General features: G+C 43.4%; 1 protein-coding gene across 1 annotated transcript in view; it reads left to right on the plus strand.

Moving 5' to 3' along the window:
• The window catches only part of znf407 (zinc finger protein 407), a 141862-nt gene that overhangs the window by 102101 nt on the left and 17034 nt on the right, over positions 1–22727 (plus strand). The window lies entirely within an intron of this gene.

Here is a 22727-nt window from a genome sequence, read left to right on the forward strand (position 1 = left end):
TCTGCTCTTTCAGGCGTTTGAACCACACCACCTTCCAGTTACTAACTTGTCCCTATAATGGTCTGCATTCTACTGCACACGCACGTCTACACACATACAGTATATACCCACAGACAAATCAACATCTGAAATCATTCCACTGAATTAAATCACCTGGCTACCCCTGCAACCCTTCCCAGGCTCCTATTATTCCACACAGGTCAGATCTTCCAGAGTCCTTTAGTGTGTTTTTTCGCTGGATCAAGTCTTGCCATTCAATGTTGATGGAGGGCACCCAGCCACAAAGAGGCAGCACTCAGATTGCTGGCCTATCCATCCCTGCCAATCACTCAGGCCATAGAGACAGATGAAATCTTGTTCCTCCTCTATTGGTTCCTTTGTATCACAGTGTTCTTCCTTTGTCCTTGAAGGCCACCAAATCCAATCGGCAGAGTGCTTGTCCTTCAGAGGAGCAGAGAGGACAGCCTTTATCCTGTTATCCCTTTGACCTTAAATAAAGGCAGTAGATTTGGAGGGGAGCTCATGGGAAAAAGGCCAGGCAGAGACATTACTGGAAAATGGCTGCATTCTAGTGGCACCATGGTTTACTTCCTATTGAAACTGAATGGATTTGAGTTGTGTCTTTGTGCTGACTCTTAAGTTTATTTCTTTGAATTCTTCAAACAGGCTATTCTTGCTATAATTCCTATTCTTTGCATTCAGGGACCAACTTCTGTCTTGATCTCCTTGACTTCCATGTTCTAACCTCCGTGCAGAACCTTTCCACCCTCGCTTCTTACAAACACCTGTTCCATATTCTCTGTACCCTCTCACCTGAAGTCAAAGTACACCTTTACTCTTCTTCTTACCCTTTCACCCCTGGATTTCCCTCACCTCTGTTTGTCCTTATGCATGGCTGACCTTTGGTCAAAAAGCCTCACAGATTCATTTTGTTGTCCCTCTTGTGTTAAGCCACATACATAACAGTTATACGAAATAAAGAAGGTGCTTTCTTTCTATGTGGCATCATCTTAAAGGTGGTTATGATCCGACTGCGATTCCACCCAGCTATAGCAAGCAACGTGCGTTGTGGGTTTCAGTTTTCCGGTTTTGTGAGCGAAGGTCGTCTTTCAGTCATCTGGAGGAAACATATCCTCCTCTTTCAGTCAAGTTAAGCAGCATGTTTTCAAGATGTCATCTTGATGCTCTGATTCATATTCTGCTCACACCACACCACAGATATGAACCCAAAGAATGACAGCAAGAGAAAAGCTCCAAAAATGCAGCTGATGGTCTTTCTTGCCCTAGAAGAAAATTCTTTATGGCACCAATTTCCAGGGAGAAATTATCTGATCCCACTTTGCTTTTGCTGATGCAATACGGTTTGCTCAAAAGTGTACTTCATTGTAGCGACGTGTAAATAAACCACTGCAGGAATGCAGAAAATCGACAACCCTCTCTACTTGATTAAGACCAAAGCAATCAAACTATAGGTGGTTTGAAAAGGCACTGAAAGTACACTTGTGATCTCTCCCTCTTTCAAAAGAGGGAAGATGGAGGTGGGGGTGGTAGTGGAAAGAGCAGTGTTTCATCTAAGTAGACAGAACGAGACCAAAAGAAAGAGACAGGGGAAAAAAAGATTAAGAAGGTAGATGTTGAATTAACCTGCTTGTGATTGCTCTCTGTCAGAGTGGCACCAGGGCCAGCAGTGAGAGGCAAATCATCTGTGATGGCCCTTCCCGCTGTTCCCCCTTTGAAAGACACAGATCAAACGCACCCTAGTCACGGGCCCTTGCAGCCCCTCGCGCCGGATTGATTGACACCCGAACGTCTCCGCTGCTGCTCCGTCTTTCTATATCACTCTCTCTCTGCCCCCACCCCTTTCTCTGTCTTCCCTTCTTTATTCAGCGTCGCACTTCGAATTAAAGCCCTTCTCAAGGATGAAAGCAGAGGTCCTTTGCAAACGAAGGAAGAGAGGGAATTAGACCCAGCAAGTGATGGAGGGGAATGATGATTAGAATTAGAGAGGGAAAAGAAGGAAAAAGGAGGTTAGATGTGTGAGGGGAAAATGTTGCTGATAGGACACATTTTATTAAAATGGTAATGACAATTGTCTTCTTTGTGCGATCTGCAGAGAGATATACCAGAAAAAAGTGGCGGTGCCTGTGTGATCTCAGCATAGATAGCACTGCAGTAGAACTAGAGCTACAGGTAGCTCAGAGTGCTGCGACTTTGCTAAATTACCCCTCTACTAGAACTTTCTTTCTAGTTAAAATGCTGCAAGTACACTATGACTGAAGACGCTTTCGGAAATGGTATATTTCCTTCTTTCTTTGCTATATCCCTCCAGCGAGGTCAGCTGTGGTTGCAGGGCAATGGCTTTGTTAAATCAGCGTCCTGTCCTGTTCAAAACCAAAAACGATGTTACGCTCACACACACACACACGCATGCAGGTGAGATGTCGCCATTAGCTGTGTCAGAGGATCTTCATCGCACTATTTTTAATTGTGAAATATTTCCCTAATTTTCCGCCAAGGTTATAATTGCACATCTTGGGGGCATAGAGATCAAATGCTTTGTAATTAGCTCACAGCTACGGAGTACTTGGATCTGCTGCTTAGTGCCTAAAAAGATAAAACAAATAAATAAATAAACTTCTTCAAGGCATTGTTGCTGCTTTATGCAGATTCTATTTTCCTTAATAATGCATGATGGATGGCTACTGTAGAGGGCTAGAGGAGACCTGGCCTTGTAAGTGATGATCTTAATACACAGTTACAACCACAGGCAAATTCATTTGTTTGCATATATTTTTCCTTATTAAACAAATCTGTAAACAAATATGGGTTTGGATGGCTTTTACTTAAGTTATGCATCTGTGTGCCTCCACGGCTCCCCTCCCTCGCTTTCACCTTCTGTTCATCATGTAATGAAACATTACTCTCCTGAGTTTTACTTGCGTATTGTGTTACAACGGTGTGTTGGATCGTGAAGGACAGGTGTGTATGTCATGCAAATGTGTCCTGGTATCCCAGCGCATATGACACTGTGTCGACGTTGTGAAAGAAGCCACAGACACCGGCGATAAAATCAACATCTGTTTCTAATAACAATGTGTTATATGTGACACGTTTCTACGTGGGAAAATATGTGAAAAGAAAACACAATGCATCACAGTTCTTTGAAAAACACCTATAGGACATCAAGTCGTCAGCGCTAGTGATGAACCTGCGTCTTTGTGTCACCTTCCTTATGTTGCATTCACATGATAGGCATTAATGAAAAAAGTCATTCTGTTCGGTACGATGTAAAATCTGATTAACACACCCTCATTGTGCTGATGCTGTCACAGCATGGATTTTGTTATTCAGAATCGGATCTTACAAATTCATAAACGAGGGATTTGCTGGTTTTATGGGAAGCCAAAAAAGAAGAGAGCAAACTATGACTGAGCTGTTGCCGTTTAAGTTAAAACCATCAAAGCAATCCCACATAGAAAACACATCATATGCACTTTTCTGAAGTCCACCTGTGAATGTTTCTCAACACCCGGTGACTATGGCCTTAAACATAAATAGAAGGAGCCAGTCACAGCTAGTCACAGCACTGTTTTTACATCACTTTCTGTTTTTGTGCCCCTGTTTGTTATTCTGTCGCCATCATATCTAATTTTCCCGACCACACAAAGCAACCTCTGCAAGCCTGCATGTATGAACTTGAAGATGAGCTCAAGCCAGGGTCGGGTGTTAATTGGCGAATTCCCACGTGGAGGAACACCTTTCAGCTGCATGTGGTCCTCACTTTGAGGACTGAAGTGAATTGTTTTGAACTTATAACTCTGTGTTCCTCTTCTGCCCCTTCATCCCACCCTTAAATGTCCCTTTTTTGGACACGCTGGCTGCTCTGTGTTTAATATCTACCTCTCTCCGTCCACACGCTCCACATGTTGAGGTATTATAGTTGAGAAGCAGCTGTTCAATGCCAGTGTTCCCTGGGAGACATGCTACAAGGGGTGTGTTTCGGGGGGTTGGGATAAGCGGTTTAGGGGAAAATGCACACCGACGGTTGCATGCGTCTCAGTAAACCAACATAGGGCCGGTCTGGGCCGAGCAAGCAGCAATTCCTGAATAATGACCTGCTCCAATGAGCGTGAAAACTCCCCCAACCGGCTGTATTTATCACACATCAGCCACAACAAACGGCCTTTTGTTTCATCCTCTTCTTCCATTCCCTTCCTTTCCTCCTGGCACCAATCCGAGTGCCTCCTCTCAGCCGTTTGGTGGCCATACAGAGGCTTGACTGACAAGTCCCATCCAATCAGAGAGGAGACGTAGCAGCAGTCGGTTTCCGGCTGCTCTGAATGTGAAGTAATGTCTACATTGTGTTTTTGCTACCTTTAGGCCATCACAGCTCGATTTTTTTCAAACTGTGAATGATGGCTGGAAGTGTAGTGTCATTGACAGACTGGGTCAACCTCTGCCTCTGTCTGAGCCTCTGGACAAGTTCTGTCGCTGTCACAGGATTTGAGGCAGATTGATGATACTTGATATATGTTCCCCGGTGTTGCAATGGCACAGTTATGTTAGGCGCTTGCTTATGTTGCACTATTCTAAAAAAGTTGCAGATGGCTTATGTAGGGCACAGCCGGTAACAGTCGCACAGTGTGATGCAGCAGGACGACAGGATAAAATTGTTCAGTCTGCATAGGTTTTTAATGTAATGCTTCATTCTGATTGTGGCATTTGGGACATAGAAAGTCGGATGTTCAGTGGCAGCAGAAGGAGAAAAACAGTACATAGTGTTCTAACCACACATATTGATGAAATTTAGCTTGCAATTCGTAATTTTCTGAACTGGTTTAAGTAGTTAATGAACAACCTTAAAGACAGAGGCCGCTTTTCCTGGAAAGCTCCTGGGGCAGTTTTTGTTTGGATGCACTACACCATTTATTTACCATGTAAATCTTTATATAAACTACTACTTTTTTGGCATTTTTAGATCGTTCATAATGCATCAGCACATCAAATGCGTAACATCTTTCTCTTTAATCAATAGATGAAAAGAAAAATGTTTGCTGTATGTTTGCAGTGACATTTGTCGGACCCCTAGAGTATGCTTTCATATGAACATAGAGTACTTAGACAGAAGCGCACACATAGACACACACAAACACCTCCTGTGAGTGACATGTGGTGGGGATGCTCGCGGGCAGGGCTGTTCCTCCTGTATGGGACAGTGAATATGGGACCAGACAGGCCGCCGGCTCCTATAAAGCCTCATCCATAATTCAATCCTCCTTCTCCCTCAGTTCAGACGCACTGTACATATCCAGCTACAGCTAACAGCTAAGCTGTCTAAGACAAAGAAGCAAGACAGAAAGAAAGAAAGAAGTAGTTATTGATGAGAAAGTTGAGTTAAAAAGAAAAGCGAAAAGATGTATGTAAGAAAAGCAGAAATTGTTAGGGTGAGCAGGTTGTGAGATAGGGCCAGACTGCTGATCACTTCAGCCAGGCTTGCCCCATCTTGACCTTTACTGAGTCAACACAGCTTGTATAGTACCAGCGTATTTTCCCTGATCTACACCCTCATTGGCTGAAGTGCGCTTCTGAGATCTCCACCACGACCTTTGCCCCTTTTACTGTGCCAAGGACCCTTGTCTTCCTCCTTCGGCTCTCTAGCCTCCGTGTGTCGTCCGTTTGGTGGCTCTACAAACGTCTCAGAATCTCTAATTACTAACAGGCTCAACTTTCCCAACTAAACAACCAATTACCAGCACTTTAGCCCAGCCCAGTCCCATGTTTCCTGATACAGTGGCCTATTAGGGCCCCTTATTTCTCCCCCAGCATAATTGAATCCCCTGGCTGCTCATCAGTGGGCTAATTTAAGCCAATGTGCAGAGTTGGTAATCAGAGGGGCTGCCTATTAGACTATCAGACCCCAATTAAGTGCCCTCTTATTTCCAGCATAACAAGCCACTATCACTGCTGCTGTTATTGTATTTTCCTCTTTAGTGTCCAGTTTTGTTTGGGTAAATCTGCGGTCTGTTTGGAGAACAAGAAGAAACAGAGATAAAGTGGAAGAGAGTAGTTTCAGTGTTAAGTTTGCATTGGTACAGGTTTTTTTTTAAGAAATACACTTGACGGAGAACAGACGGAGAAGGCGAACTAATTCGCCTTCTCCGTGACAATCAAGAGAGCAAAGATTTACTATCTGTCTTTTACTGTGAAACCAGCACAATTAAAAATACAAGGATTTTATGGACAGACTGCGGAGCAAGAGTTTCATGTATGCCTTCCGCCTAAATTGCAGACTTAGTAATGAATCTAATGAGTGAAAGTCAAGCACCTCATTAACATAAGAGAATGTCTGGCCTGATCTCTTGTGAAGATTTTTTTGTCACCATATTATTTGGGTTCAATGACTGCACATATCACCCAAATCTTATTAGAAAATTTATGGGCAGTGAAGTTCCTAAACTTTAAAAAATTCAAACATCTATCTCCTGCTGCCACTTGGGTCTGCCAAAATCTGATGTGGCTTAATGCAGCTTTAACTTGACAAATAGATTTGAAGCAGAAAAAGTTCAGAGATGAATGCCTTCACCACCGGCACCTCTTTCTGTCCTCTCACAGCTACAGAATATTTCACTTTTTCCCTATTTTCTTACTCTCCCTCCCTTTTTCTTGGTCCTGTCTTGGTGACTGGTGCAGCTGAGGGGAGCCAGAGAATGAAAGAGGCCCACCGAGGGCCGATGAGGACTGTCTTAGCAAAGCGTGTCTCAAGTCTGGGACTGTTTCTGCAGCACTTTAAGAGTGTGTGTACATATATATGTGTGTGTGTGTGTGTGGTAGCAAGAAATAGCCGTGCGTGCGTGTCTCGAAGTGTGTGTTTCGTGTTGGTGTCGACTCCCCATAGCCTAATTAAAGGGCGAGGAAAGCCACTCACGGAGAGATTAAACCTAAAAGGGTAAATGAGCACTCAAAAGGGGTGTGGCAAATTCACACATACGCACAGGCCATGAAATCTCTTCTGACACCTGTGAAAAAAAGGGAAAAAGAGAAGAAGGAGGATGGAGAGAGGGGAAAAACTTTTGTATTTCTATAGCAGGGCTCTGTGCTATGTATTTGTTGAGATAAGGATCTGAACGGGCCACTGTATTTGAAAATAGAGATCAGAGTTTGGGAAGCTGCTGGATCCTCAGTGTGTGCTTGGGTTGGCTGATTAGCTTGGAGGACCTGTCTATTTTACTTTATTAATTTACTTACTTTGTTGTCATAAGTCGCTTTGAACAAAAGCGGCTGCCAAACGAATGTAATGGAAAAATGATTTGAGGACCGCAGGGCCACAAGTGTCTTACAACATCAAATTGCCTTATAGTTATCTCAATATGACAGTGAAGCATATTAGAACAGACTTTAACTCTTACTTTTAGTGTTAGATGTTCAACCAAAAATATTTGGATTCTGGCTTAATTGACCAAGCCGTGGATCCATAAACCTTCACTGAAATCAAGTCAGTTGTGAAACAAGTCCTATATTTAATTCTAACGTACATTAATCATTATATAAAACGCTGAATTTAACTTGTTAACTTGGATACTTCTTAAGTAGTAAGGATCATTTCAAGGGTCAATATTTCCCTACTTACCTTCTGTAATATCTTACAATGCAGTTAGCTTTGGCTTCACTGGCTGCAGTTTTAAAGGGGTATTCCAGTGATTTAGTGTTGCACTTCCACAGCGCCTGGGGACCTGCGAGAGACACATTAAAAAAGAATAGTCAAAATTTAGATAGCTGGCAGAGATGTGCAGATCTTAAGTACAGCCCAGGCGAAGATAACCCTGATGATGTCATCAGGGTTATGACAATTTCCATTAATAATTATTTACTAACAAATGAAAATTTTGCACTTTCATGCACTAATTCAACCATTAAGCATAGAGGGGACTGATTTACATTGTTTGAATTCAGCGAACTCTGATTACAAGAGTGAGGGTTTTTGCACGTTGCAGCAGTGTGTGTGATGCTTTAAAACAGACATGCATGCACACAAACACACACACACACACGCATAAAGGACAGAGTCACATCACTGGTCACCCTGCTTCATATAAATATCCCACAATTCAGTGGCGTGCATTAATGTCCTGGGCGACACTGCCCCACACTACTCTCCTCAGTACATTAGCACACTTTCTGCCTCTTTCTTGTGGTGCCGTGCGTTTGGGCGCGATATGATGTGTTACCATTTGGGTGGATGTGTTTGTGTGTGCTGAGAGTGAGTGATGTGACTCTGGGCCTGCAGCTGAATCTGCCACGCTATCTGTCTCTCTATCTGTTTGCCGGCCTGTCTTCTGCGTTGTCTTCTTCTCCTGTTTGACTGCTATCAGACAAGTGTGTTGTTTGAGAGAGTGTGTGCATGTCATCTGTCAGTGTCTTTCCCCAGAATCAGACATCTAACGGAGAATCTCATCTTTGCGTACACACACACACACACACACACACACACACAAACTGTATAAAGATGCATACACACACACCCACAGTTTCACACAGAACTTCATCTCCAATCTTATAGTTCTTTGCCCCAAGGAGTAAGTGTGTATGTTTTCACGCACAAAAGATTTCATGTGCATTGATGTGTTTCTGCGAATGCACACAAACACACACACTCTTGCATGTCTTTCTGTTTGTGGGTGTAGGAAAATAGATCTTGGTTCTGTCACGGCTGGGCCTGCAGGCGTAAGAGGCCTTAACGGATGTCTCTCTCAGTGCAACACACATGAACACACACACACACACACACACACACACACACACGAACAGGTCTCAGACCCCTCTCCCTCCTGGACTCGCGGTGAGGAATACAGATTCAGGCTCCTCTCTAGATAGTGATCAGCCTCACCGTGGCTTCAGAAATGCTATCTTCACCGGGCGGCTGAATTGATAATACTCCCCCCTACGCATTTTATTACAAAGGCCCAGTTTGTAAAAAGGTAATCATTTACTGTTGCTACTATCTCCCCTGAGCCATACATCTTCTGTCTTCACAGGACAAAGTTCTCCTGCTGCTACCGACATTGTTTTTCGTATATTTTTTTACTTTGTCGGCAGGTTTGTAGATGGCTACTTTTAGGTTTATCGCCTCCTGCTACCTCAGAGTTTTACACATACAGCAACCCACCTGGTAGAATTAGAGCTTTTTGTTTAATGTATGTATGTTGCATGCGTGTATGCATGAGTGGGCGCTCAGTGTTTTTTTGGTGTGTGTGTGTGTGTGTGTGTGTGTGTATAGGGGACAGAAAGGCTGGAAATGACAGTGAATGAAGGACTAATCCCTTTGGGCACATAGCGGAATCCAATACCAAGTACCAAAATCTCATCATTTCAATTATCATATTTATCATATTTATTCATTTTCTCCCAGCCAGGCTTAATGCTGTCTCTCTCTTCTCCTCCCTCTCCCTCTCTCACCGCTCCTTCTTCTGTACATTAATCTATTTTTTCCCTCCATTGCTCTCTCCACTGGCGACATGTGAGCCTGCCAGTCACGTTGATTGACAGCACTCAAGTGGCCTACGGAAAAGCAGCTCATTTTTTTCTTTTTCCTTTTTTTTTTTTGGTCAGACATTGTGCTGGTGATGCCGGGGCCTTATCAGGAAACCCAATTTATTGCCGTTTCTCTGGGCGGAAGGGGTTGCCACTCATGCTGACTGACAGCTCTCAGATTTTCTAGCTGCAGTGTAGGGATTTCCTTTAAGTTGTTATGTTTTTCTTTTTTCATTCGTACCGTCGAAGATTATTCTACACTGCGCGGACGTACGTACACACTTTACACACATACACAAAAGCATAGCGAAGAGATCAGCCTCGCTCCCTCGTCTCCAAACCGTTTTGTTTTCGTCCGACCTTGGCGGTGATTTTGACTGACACATGGCGATCCCCGGTCCTGCTCGCCACACAGCGGGTCAGGTTCAGCTTTGTGAACATCTTTGTTTGGGTAATTGTTTTATTCTTGGGGGTGGAACTTAGGGTAAAGAAAATAAACTGTTAAAGGAAAAACTCACTTGATTCATGCAGAGACTGGTATTTTTTATGTTTTTATGGGCGAGTGCAAAAACATGTTTGTTTTCATTGCTAAGAACATTACATGAGGGAACGTGGGCTTAGGTATGAATTTATGTTCTCTACTGTGTGTTTTTTCATTGCTGTCTGCGTATGAGTGAGTCTTTCGTGAGCGCACAAAAATGTTTGCCTTGGTTTGATATGCATTTTAACACATCTATGTATATCATCATGTGTTTTTTGCATGTACTGTCTCTGTATGCATGTGATGCCTGTGTGTGTGTGTGTGTGTGTCTGTCAGCCCCCATGTGTGTGTTTGTGTGTCGAGTATGACCTCCGAATCCTGAGGCTTATCGTGGCGGTGTTCCACATTATTGATAGCGAGCGGAGATATCGACAGGCCAAGCGCCGGCAGCTTGCAGCAGCGCCGGCAAGCGGGATGGGACTTTGATATGACATATTGTGCGTCTCAGCACAAGCCATAAATAATTCTGACACGTTTTTGTATGCATGGGAAAGTCCTTGATTCAGCCTCCCATAAAAATAAACTTCTATTATGGAAGGTATTTGTCAAGTGGGTGCGTGATGGATGGCCCGGCGTTTACCCCGTGGCAGGACGATGGGTTATGGATGCCCGCCGCCCCTTGCCGGGGGAGGAGTCGCACCCAGCAACGCTGACACCAGAGTAATTACTGCCCTCCTCACCACGGCAACGGAGGGAGGGAAGTGGAGGAGGGATGAGGGCAGAGAGGTGGGGGGGTGGGCTTTATACACACACCTGCACTTTCCTCCATCCCTCTAGCTGCACTGTCTTGTAACGCCACCGGTGTAAAGTGATGACGGCTGTAAGGGCATTGATGATTGGACACAGATAGATGGTTAGACAGATATAGGAAGAGATGGGTTGTAAATGGATCAATAGATTTGTATGTTGACTGACTGACTTACTAGGGAGAGGGCCCTTTTCAGTCCTCTTGAAGTTGCGTGTCATATTGTTAAAAATCAGTTTATTACTGCTTAGTTATGTCTGACATTTTTGCTTGATTACTATGAACAAACGACTGTGGCAGTGGTCATAATCACAAGTATCTTATTATAAAAGCAGTGTTTGTGTTCGTGACTCCTCATAATATAACCATATTTCTTCTGATTTGATCAAAGGTTATTTTATAGCTTTGTCTTAGAGCTGACACAATTAGTCTACTAAGCAATTAATTATTTGTCCAAAAAATAATGGACAACGGTTTTTTATACAATTAGATAAAATGTATTGAGCCCACGATGGGAAAGGAAAAGAACCGATAAAAAGTTTAAATAAGCAACCTTGAAAAATTAAATCTTATATACATCTAATTTATTAAAAATGTATTGAAACAAAAGTAAAAGAAAATACTATAATGAACTAAATACTATATATATATATTTACACCCAACATCAATTGTAACTACAAAGAAGTTGGGATTTGCTGCTTTTTGAATACTTTTTACTTTTGGACAGCTGATTGGACACAACAAGCAATTTCAAAATACCGCCTTGAGCTTTGACATTAATAGACTAAATAATTAGTTAATCAATCATTCTTTGTTGTTTGCTAAAGATGATATATACATTGCAAATACTCTATTTTTTCTGTGTCCCTTTCAGTCCTGTGAGAGTCTGCCATTGCCAACAACCCTAAAAGCGGCCACGTCCAGTTTTGTGCTGTAATGTTACCTCGTTGATTTTCCCACCAAATCTGAGCTGGTGGTTTTCAATGTAAAGATGCAACACTTCAAAAATTATAGGCTGTCATTCATCTTTGTTTAGAGCTAGTACACTAGCATGCCAGTATGCATAATTATAAATGTAACAAAAAACGTTATAATTCAGTTTTGTAGTAGTTTTGCAGATACAGGTTGTGCAGCTTGATCTGATAAGAGTACAGTGCAAAGAAAACGAGTACTTTAGCAGAGCAAAGGTGTTTGCTTGTGTGTTAGCTTGCATACATTCACAAGCTCATTCCCATGCATGCTCATATTGGCACACTTATGAATATGTTCCGGGAGTTGTGTGCACTAATGAGCACACATATGCGTGTTTCTGTGTCAATCTGTGAGCTCAGCAGCCAGATTGAGCTAAGGCTTGGGTGCCATCTGAGGAAGAGGAGGAAGGTAGGCGTAGGGCTAGGAATAGGTGAGGGATGGGTGCTCTCCTAACCACCATACCCCCGCTACCCTGCGTGGGTGTGCAGGTGGGGCGGTGGGTCAGGGTGGGGGCCACAGCAGCAGCCCGTCAGTGGGAGTGACACCTGTTCACCGCTGCCCACCCCTTCATCCTTACAGCTGCTCCACTTTTTCCGCCTCAACCTGTCCCTCCCTTCTATCTTCGTTGCCTTTCCTCCTCCTCCTCCTCCTGAGCAGGCTGCATGGAGGAGAAGCTTGTCCCAGAAGGACAGCAGCAAGTAGGACCGGTCCAGATGTTCTTAGATGCAAGGAAGGAGGAGGGTTTTGTCAGGACACAAACACAAACTCAGACAATTACTTTAACATCAGCAGATTGCCTCGGTGCCACTAAGGCTGCTGTTAAGTGGGATGATTGGTACAAGATGGTGTATGCAACAACGATACACACAAGTGAACCTAGGATGTGTTTTCTTCACAGCCCTGCAGTTTGTTTAGTTTGAGAAATAGTAAAATACAATATTTTTTACCTGTTGAGGGTGAAGCTACTCAGTCATTTTCCAAGTCGATCCAGAGATTCAGACCATCACAGTCCCTCTTTTATAACCCCCAGGCTTCTGCGACCTTTGACAGGAGCAAAGCTGTTATATTATAATCCCATTTGGTGATAATAGCAACGTAAAACATTCATTGATCAACAAAATAAATTTTCTTTCCTCTTCAAAAAGCCATCCATGTGCGACTTTCATTATTTTGATCCTTTTGTATGACGTGCACCCTTACGTTTGAACTTTTCTGTCAAGCTAAATAGCTGGTAACATGGTACACATGGTAACCTTCCACTACACCTCATGCATACAAATGCAGGCCGAGGCAAACAATATTAAGAAAGGCTTGTTTGCATGGATCGGGCCTTGTTTAACCCGCTAACCCTCTCCCAAGGTCCAGATAGGTGGTCTGAAGCTGCTGTCGGCGCTACAGATGAGGGGTCATGGAGAGGAACGGGCCTCGGTCAATAGGCTTAGAAGACCATCAGGGACTATTGATTGTGGCGGACAGTGAGGCCAGCTCTGCACTAATTGTTTCTTTACTAGCCTGTGGCAAAGACAACAGTCACGGGCAGGGACTCATGAATCTTACATCTGTTTTGTTGCGAAAGCACCGGGAGTTAATAGCCTTTGATTACCGAGGGGATTGTGTGGGTGTGTGTGTGTTTGTGGATGAGGCACATGTAAGAATGTGTGTGTAATGTGTTTATGTAAGACAGACCCCCCCCCCCACCCCCGCCCCACAGGGGTGTATAAAATGATGAATGACACATTTATATATTAAACATTCGTCCAGTTATTTGATTTTACTTGTGCTACAGAGTTACTTTTTAATGCAGAGCTATACTAAACTATAACAATCAATAACATAAGGCTCATAAGGCGCAGAAGAACATGAAAATGAATTATTTTGTTCGGGGCTTGTTTTACTAGTGTGATCATAACGTGTCCTTGTTGCTCAATGTGAGCATCAGCTCAAAGAAAGGGATGACAGTGTAACTGTGTATTTAAGGTGGAGCTTTTAGTATTTTAGAATCAGTATACATACAGTCAAATGACTTGTGATGCTGTGATACACTTTGTGTCACACCAGAGGTCTTGTTATTTGCTGGTGTGTGTCAGGACTACATTTCCCATGAACCCTGTCGTGACTTTGAGTCAGTCCTTTACCTGAAATCCCCTTTCCACACTTTGGTCTGAGTCACTAACATGAAAACTGTTCAGTTGCCAATTCAGATTATTTCAGCTCAGTTTACTCGCCTCACCATTTGCACGGTGATACAAATTGTTTTCTGCTCCCCCACACCCCCTCCCTCCTTGAGTGTCGGTTTTACTGGCGTTGTGCTTCTTGTTGGGTTTTGAGAGGGCAGTGTCCTGTACAGGAGCCATATCTGCTATACTAACCCCGATGCAGTGGCCAGGCTGAATTCAGCTGCATGTGGTTTGTTTATTGCGTACAGCAGCAGAGTTTGTTTGTGGCCGGCTGTCAGAGCGGCCAGCCCGTTGTGATGAAAGACACTTGGACCTTCCCATCCATTTCACATTTGCTCCAATCAATTATTCAACAGGACAGCCAATTAAAAATGAGGGAGAGCGGTCAGGGCCTCGCCCCCCGAAGGCCGCCACTAGACAACTCTCTCCGTGAATAATTGGTGCAATTAATTTAGCATTGAGCAATAAAGGAGTTCTCACTCTCCTCTCTCCCTCTATCTCTCTCTCTCTCTCTCCCTATATACCGCAGACCCTCTCAACACACCAGTCATTACCGACACACATCACAACAACGCACACACTGCAGCAGTAATAATAGTAGAACATTCGTGAACTATTGTACAACATGCAGGGATGCAGGTGAGGCCATTGCTTCCAGTTGCAATTTGCCCTCCTTTTTATTGAAAACAATAGCTTATCCATCGTTAGAATGTAATAAATTTTGACCAGATATTTTTTTAGTGAGTAGCTGTATTGAATGAAGAGTATTCTGTGGAGAATCAACTACAATTTAAAAAAATAACACTTTTTTCTTTATATTGGTGGATATTTGTTTTATAATGATCATAGTCTGGAGGTAATACTTCATCTAGCTTGTTATTTCCAAGCTATATCACTGCAAATGTTGTCACACATGCTAACAAAAACACAGCTGTGCTCTCTGCGACATACACACACACACACACACACACACATTCTTGGGACGCAGCAGAAGAGAATCTAAGCAAGGTTTCGGGGACCTTGGTCGACCGTAAATTATTGCCATACAAAGGAATTATTCCATTTGCTTGATTCTATACATTTCTCCCTCTTATTGCGCCTTATCTGCAATTATGGTTAATTTGCTGCTGCCCTCGCGAGATGGTGCCTGTATCTGTAATGGCACCCATGCTAAGCACACACACACACACACAGAGAGAGAGCAATAAGAACATTCAGGAGGAGGGTTGTAGTGACAGCTAAATTCCACAACAGCTTTGATGTATTCAATCGCAACAGAAGTATTAGAACGGACCACCACACCTTGCCTTCATCTTCTTTCTGCCCCCCCCCTCGCCTCCTCTATAACCATCTCTTTATTGATCAGTCTCTAACTACTTGCATAACCCCCCCTCCCACCTCCACAAACAACCCCCACCAGCCTCTTTTGATAGCCAGATTGACAGTTGAGTAATTTCACTGTCAGTGCTGACTGACACATGGTAATGGGAAGACGTTTCAGGGCAGCATTACAACACAAAATAATTTCCAATTTACCGCTCATCAAAAGCACCGTTACAAAAATAAAGAGAGCAAGGGAGGGCCGGGCGGAGGGAGGGAGGGAGAGAGAAAGGGGGGAGGTGAGGGGAAACACAACAGTGGATTTATGGCTTCAATTACTGATATTTCACATTTAGTTTAAAGCGACATGTTTTTGTAATATGACAGGCTTCACTGGATTTGAAAACCTCTTCAGACCTCTCCACTCTCCTCCTTTTCTTTTTTTTCCTCCACCCATTTCTGTCCCTTCTTGCCGTGGAGATAATGAAAGAGCGAATCAAGGGGGTGGAGGTTGGAGGGATAGCTTGAGGAAGAGAGTGATAGCTGTGACTCCTGAGCCTTTTTAGAGAGCCAAGGAGGAAGGATGTAGATGGATTTGACTGCGACTCATCCCATTATTCATCGGGTGGGCCTCAATCTCTGCCCCACCTGTCACTGGCGGGATTTACAACTGTACCTCACTCATCATTGATGGACTTAAACTACCCCATGACGATCATTGGTGGGTTTCAGTAGTGTTTTTTTTTTTCTTTTGCTCCCTGTCTACTGATGGGTTGGCAGAGTATTTTTATCTAGCTCTATTTTTTGTTTCTTCTTTCTATTTCCTTTTCTGTATTTTGCCTGATTGTTACGACTTGCCATGCACCCGTTTCGAAGAGAGGTTCAATGATGGAGTGTCCTTGGCAAAACCAGTGGCAAAACTCAATTTTGGTATCAAGATTGACTTGGTCTGAGTGTTGTTGACCTGATCTGAGACAGTGTGAGGCAACTGTAGTCTGTGCTGCCAACTTGCATAGACGTCCCCAGAATCCCAGAAACCCCTTTTAATTAATGTCTCCTTTGTGTGTTCTAATGAATCATTATTTCTCTGTGAATGCGCAGAAAACACAGCGTACAATTTAAGCGGTTGTACCACGAAGACAAAGTTAAGGTACGTTTTTAGGTTGAAGCACCGTCTCTCGCCTCCTGGAGGCAGCAGGATGAAGTGCGTTGTCAAAGTGGACACAGAGCCAGCGGTTACCAGCATGAAGTTGTCTGGGAAAATAAGCACACAATCTTCTCAACTCTTGCACGCATCACAACTGCTGGTTATACCTCAGTCTTGTACACAGTCTGCTGGTCTGTCTCCCAAAAATGCTGCTGGCGACATCTTAGGACACGCTAGACGCAGTTCTCTTTGTGAGAGGAGCCGATGTGATTGGCCATGATTATTACAGCCCCTGACAGTGATGAAGGCTCTGATGAACCCTGTGTCGAAGTCCCCTGCTGGCACCACGGCACAGTTGACTGCAATTTGAAATCAAGCGCACCTTGCGTGGAAATTAGTGCTTTTATCTATCATGTTAGATAAACACGCTAACTTGGAGTTGAATACTTCCTAACTTGTTTGAAGCCAATCTAACAAAACAAATACTTGACAAACATGACATTTTCAAACCTGGAAACTGGTGTTTTAGTGTTCAGATGCTCAATTCAATGTTCCCCAGATGTTTTTCAAAGGGATTTAATTGTATCACCAGTCGAATTGAGGTATTGGTTGTTGTATTGAAGGAAAGTGGACTGGATGATACCGATAATGGAGTTTAAATCTTTTCTTTTCTTTTCTTTCTGCTTGCAGTACTGTTTAGTTAGATATAACTACCCCAAGACAGTTGTGTCAGGTCAATTATCAGTTAGGGGATTCATTGTCAAAGATGTAGGGGACTGCTTGTGACGCAAAGCTCACCCATCTGTCACCAAAGTTCATTGACTCAAACAGTAAATCCTTTTTTAAGCCACACTGTGAGTTCTGCACGCCCCACCCCGCCCTCGCGTCTGCAGCTCCTCCATCCACCTCATCTGTGTTTCTCTCCCAACAAAGCTGCTCTGCCTCCCCTCTCACCTGTGTCCCCCGATGCTGAACTCATTCACATAAACAGGTACATGAGTCACCTCCCACAGCGCTCCCCAGGCAACACTCACATTGTGTGCATGTGTGTGTGTGTGTGTTCATACTGTACTCTCCCCACCTCGCAACCTGCCCTCCACCCAGCTGTTAGCGGTGTCGCCGCAGAGATTGATAAGTTGATGCTAAAAGCTCTTTGTTTGAGGAGCCTCCTGGAGTGAGAGAAAAACACCACCTGCTTGCCGCAGCAATATGAGAACACACACATGCACGTTGTATACACACGTCAGTCAGTGCAGGAGCTCAGCCAACATTTGACAGTGCAGAAGGGATTCACTTAACCCGCAATCTGTAATTTTCATTATATGATATTATGTCAAACTACACATTAATATGAAAACAACTTAATGACTACAACTACTGACACTTTAAATTTCATGTATTTGTTAGACACCGTTCTGCTGGTAGCTGAACAATAACATTTGGTAAATGTGAAGGAAATTGAATTCAAATATGGTCAAATATATCAGTGATTTCTCATCATTCATTTTGCTTTCGGACAGTTATTGCCCTTTATTTAAGATAAACACTGTCAGATGGTTATAACGTGTTTAGCAGGCTACATGAGGGGATGTGTCAGAATAACTGACATCAATTATCCACAAGTTGTCTAAATAGCTAAACTAAAGCGTTTATTGCCTGTATCTTTGATGCTAGACTGTACATATAGAGGATGGCACAGCAACCTAAGAAGACACCAGCATCTGTACAGAGGTTAAGTCAACATGCAAAAGACCACAAATTGATATATTTGTGAGTTTGCATGCTTGTTTCACTGTATTTCTAGAAATACAGGTGTTCAGCCTCCACCTAATAAACCAAAGCTACTCCCACCTGTCTCTGCCCAACTTTGCTACAACACAATTGTCTAAATTTCTTGACAAAAGTAAGGATGCAAAGCAAAAGCCAATGACCGATGGCACCAATGACATCAAATGAAACGTCAGGCTGCTGGCTGTAGTTTAGGTGGGCACAGGTTAGAGAGGCATGGCCATCAGCCATGCTGGTAGTTGGAACTTGCGTGAAACTGTCCCGAGCTAAACACCCAATAAAAGACACATTTTTAGGGCAGAGTCAAAAAATGTGAACGCTAGTAATATCTGCTGAGGCCACACTGCATTTTGGTGTTAGGCTAATTTGTCAAAGTCCTCAGCCCACCTGTCAATAAGTCAGATTTTGTTTCCTCCAAATCTACTTGAAGCCTTTGTTTTTGTTTAAGTGTACTGTAGTTTTATTCTTTTACTATTCAAAGGAGGGTTCCCCACCTACCCCAGGGAAAGTCCAAATTACCACTATGGAAATAAGGTCACTTCATAAAAATTCAGAAAATTATAGTGGTTATGCTTGAAGAGGGCTCTTTTTGCTTTAGTTCCTGCATTGCTAGCAGTGATATAGAGTGTCTGGTCCAATGAGATGGCATGTGTTATCCCCAGTGGAGTGGCTTTTTTTCTGCAGTGCTCCTGGCCTGTGGAGAGTATTTCTACCTCAGCCCTCAGCTACCAAAGCCACACACACACGCACACATACACACACGCACACACCCAAAGACATGGCCGCCTGTCACTCCTTTAGTCTCCACATGTGACGTTGCCAGCAGCTGTTACTGTATGTTCAGCACACTTTGTAAGTGTACATATGTCTGTGTATATGAGTGTGTGAGTATGTGAGTGTGTGTGTGTGTGCGTGCGTGTTGATGCCATATGTCTCTTTCCCCTGATACAGCTTCATATCAGCTCCAGAAAGCAAAAGAGTCACAGTGTACAGTCACCCACTGTACACTGCACTCAGCACACATGCCATTTACACAAGCGCTCAGTAACAGAGGAAAACAAGATACCTACCAATGAGGAATATGGTTGGAAAAAAAAAAAGAAAAGAAAAAAAATTGTAGAAAGGTTTTTATGCATGCATGTGTGATCCCGTGTGGTTTTTCTACTTCTGGACCGTGACACTTTATCCGTCCTCTATTAGAATCCCTGAATCCAAACTTGTGGTATTCAATCATTTTGATTAAAAGCCGCGGTCTCTAACAGAAGTGTTGGGAGTGGAGCTGCACGGCGGCCCGCCACGTTTGAGAATTCATATATTTTCATAAACTTTTAACAATGTCAATGAGACACGTCTTCAATCTTTGGCCGCACGACGGCGGGGCATTCAATCTTTCTTTAGCTTTTTCGACAGAAAATTTGAATACGACTGCAGTGTTATTAATGTGACAGTTCATATGGAGGGCTTCATGGGGGGATTTGTGAGGGGGTTTTTTATTAGTTTTGGCGACACTTCAAGCAGAGAGAGAAGGAAGGAGAAGAAACACGCTCTGTTAGGTCAAATACAGCTGGAGGGGCCTTCTCTGCGTTCCCAGCTAGCGGTGACGTTAACATTTTAATTTTGCACGCCCAATTAACAGCACTAACTAACCAGGGACTTTAATTTCTGCTGCAGCTTCAATATAAGAGAACCAAATACATTTTTTTTCCCCATGTTGTGAATCTCTTATTTAAATCACATTTTGTTTTGCAACCCCGCCACCACCACCTCTTCAAATTTGTTATTGAATTGCAGTCAAATCAATATCACTGTAATGCTGATTTATTCAGTTGCATACCTATCTCTGCTCTGACTCAGTTTTAAGTGGTTGGTTGAGGGATATATCAGTATATTGTCCAATCAACAAAACTGATTTTGCTACCTGAGTAAGTTAATATAGCCTGAACTAACTCATCCTATTGTTAGAGCATAAAAAAAAAAATCTTTTTTTCTTTTTGCATTAATTCTGATGCTCAGGTTTATTTGAAAGTGACCCACCAGTGAGTGACTGAAGCAGGATGACTTTGAGTGTCTCACTTTTGGATTGATAGGAGGTTAAATTTAGCCTGATGCAGTACAGTGCATCTGATTGCCCTTGATGACGTAAAGAGCAAAGCCGGGCTAATATGAAATGGTTCGTCAATGCCAGATCAATGTGTACATCTTAAATGAACGCGCACTGGCTACATAATCCACAACAGTAGGTAGGGTGGAGCAGCACAGCACTGTATTGAGTGTCTGTTGTCTTTGACACATCTTTGGTGTCATGGGTGGTGCCATACAGGCGCCTTAGAAACAGGCCAATCCTCCTTCATATAGCTTTTATTACCATTCTCTGGTTACACGCCATAATAACGCAGGGCATTTTATCAGCATTAACGTCGCTGGTGTAGATATCCATCTGTCAATATGCAAAGTCTGCCTATTGACTATGATCATATTTATGGGATGTTTGTGTTGTTGAATTGTGTGTGTTTGTACTCACCGACCACTGTGTACACATGGCTGTGTGTGTACGCGTCTATTAAAGTTTCAAATCCCTGAAACTGAAACTCTGGACAATAAGTTTTACCTGTATGTTACTGATTAAAATAGGGCAGATGCATTACAGTCAGTTAAGGTTAAAGGGTTGGTTCACTCACAGTAAGCGGGGTCGGGCTGCAAAGATCATTTTGGTTTTATTTTCACAGGTTTTAAGATATCCTGGGATTTGGCTTCCACCCCAATACAATGGAGGTGAATGGAATTTCATTTGTGGTCCTCAGAGCATTGAAAAAATAATTTAACAAGATCCAATATGTCTTACCAGAAACAATATTGTTGCACCATCTACTTTTATTTCACCTCCTCTGTCTGAGTATTAACTGCTCCATAAAAGGAGAATGGTTTGTAGAAAGTTATGAGACAGGAGTTGATGGTACAAATACGTCTTCTGAATAAACCGTGTGAACTTATCGTCCCGTTAGCGGGAGAGTTAGCACCTCCTTTGGCGAGAGTTTTTTTTTTTCTTCTTCTTCAATTGGTAGAAGTCTTTATCGAATGAAACGATGCACGATCCTGACAACAAAATGCCAGGAAGGAGTAAACAGCAAAGTAAAGGGGACAGAAAGAGAGCTGTCTAGTGCTAGCATGTTCTCAGCTGCCTACAGTGTTAGCAGTTACCTCGCCAGCTATGGTAGCTCACCAGCTACCCCAGGGAGTGGTCCTACTGCTTCGCCAAGGTTGTTTGCTTCTCGTCTCTTGCAGAAATTTCTATACATATATATATATTTAATGCAGTTATCACCACTAAAGGGGGGGGGCTGTGGTTCAGGAGGTAGAGCAGGTCATGATCCCCACCTCCTCTTGTCCACATGTCGAAGTGACCTTGGGCAAGACACTGAACCCCAAATTGCTCCCGATGGTCCAGCCAGCATCATGCCTGCTAGCTCGCTGCCATTGGTGTGTGAGTGTGTACATGAAAAAGCATTGTAAAACACTTTGGATATAACAACTATATTTACATCCATTGTACTGAGGTGGAGGTGGATACCTCAAAACCTGGTCACATTAAAACAAAACCATGTCCATGGTTAGATACCACCAGAGGTAGATGAATATATGTCTTTTTATCATTTGGGTGAACAGACCCTTTAAGCGCTTTCCATAGTCAACTCCTGTACGTTAACATAGTACGCTGCAAGACTGTCCCACTATTGTTCAAAGGCCCACATGTCCGTCTGAGCTTTGTGTTTATTTTCATCTGCACCGGAGCTTTTTTTTTCTGTAGCACTGTGTTGTGGGCACAACCTCTGTAGTATTTATTTATTTATTTTTCGGCTGACTTGCGGACCCTCCCCTGCTCTGAGCTGAGTTTCTCTCAGCCTCTGCTGTGTATCGCCGGCCTGTTGTCAGGAGAATGGATGGAGTCCGTCCCCCCCAGTGAAAACCTGGCCAGACACCGAGCGCTAACCCACTGGATAACAGATAGACACAGACACCCCACATCCCTTTTGGGGATTTAAAAGGGGGGTTCAGAGTCTTTCTTTGTGTACCTGTGTGTGTGTGTGTGTGTGTGTGTGTGTGTGTGTGTGTGTGTGTGTGTGTGTGTGTGTGTGTGTGTGTGTGTGTGTTCCAAGAGCAATCCTGTGGTCGTTTGTAACCCTGGCACTCTCATAGCACCTGCTGCCCAACCCAGGCAGCCTAGTAATGATGCAGACTGATGATGTTAATAAGAAGAGGTGCCCCCCTCGGCTACAAAGCTCAGGCAGGACACACGTGCCCACCTATCCACACACATATACACAGACATAGGTACGCAAATATGCATACATGAGCACACTCATATAAGAACAAACAAATGGTACATATACACCAAGCATTTTGCAGCATTCTGTAATCATGGTTCATCCGCGCACACAAGCAGTACATTACATCCGCGATTCTTCAGGAATGCTCTGTCTGGTTTGCTCAAGGTGGGAGGCGGCTGAGCT

The sequence above is a fragment of the Chelmon rostratus genome, chromosome 8, assembly GCF_017976325.1.
Source record: "Chelmon rostratus isolate fCheRos1 chromosome 8, fCheRos1.pri, whole genome shotgun sequence".
Lineage (NCBI taxonomy): Eukaryota > Metazoa > Chordata > Actinopteri > Chaetodontiformes > Chaetodontidae > Chelmon > Chelmon rostratus.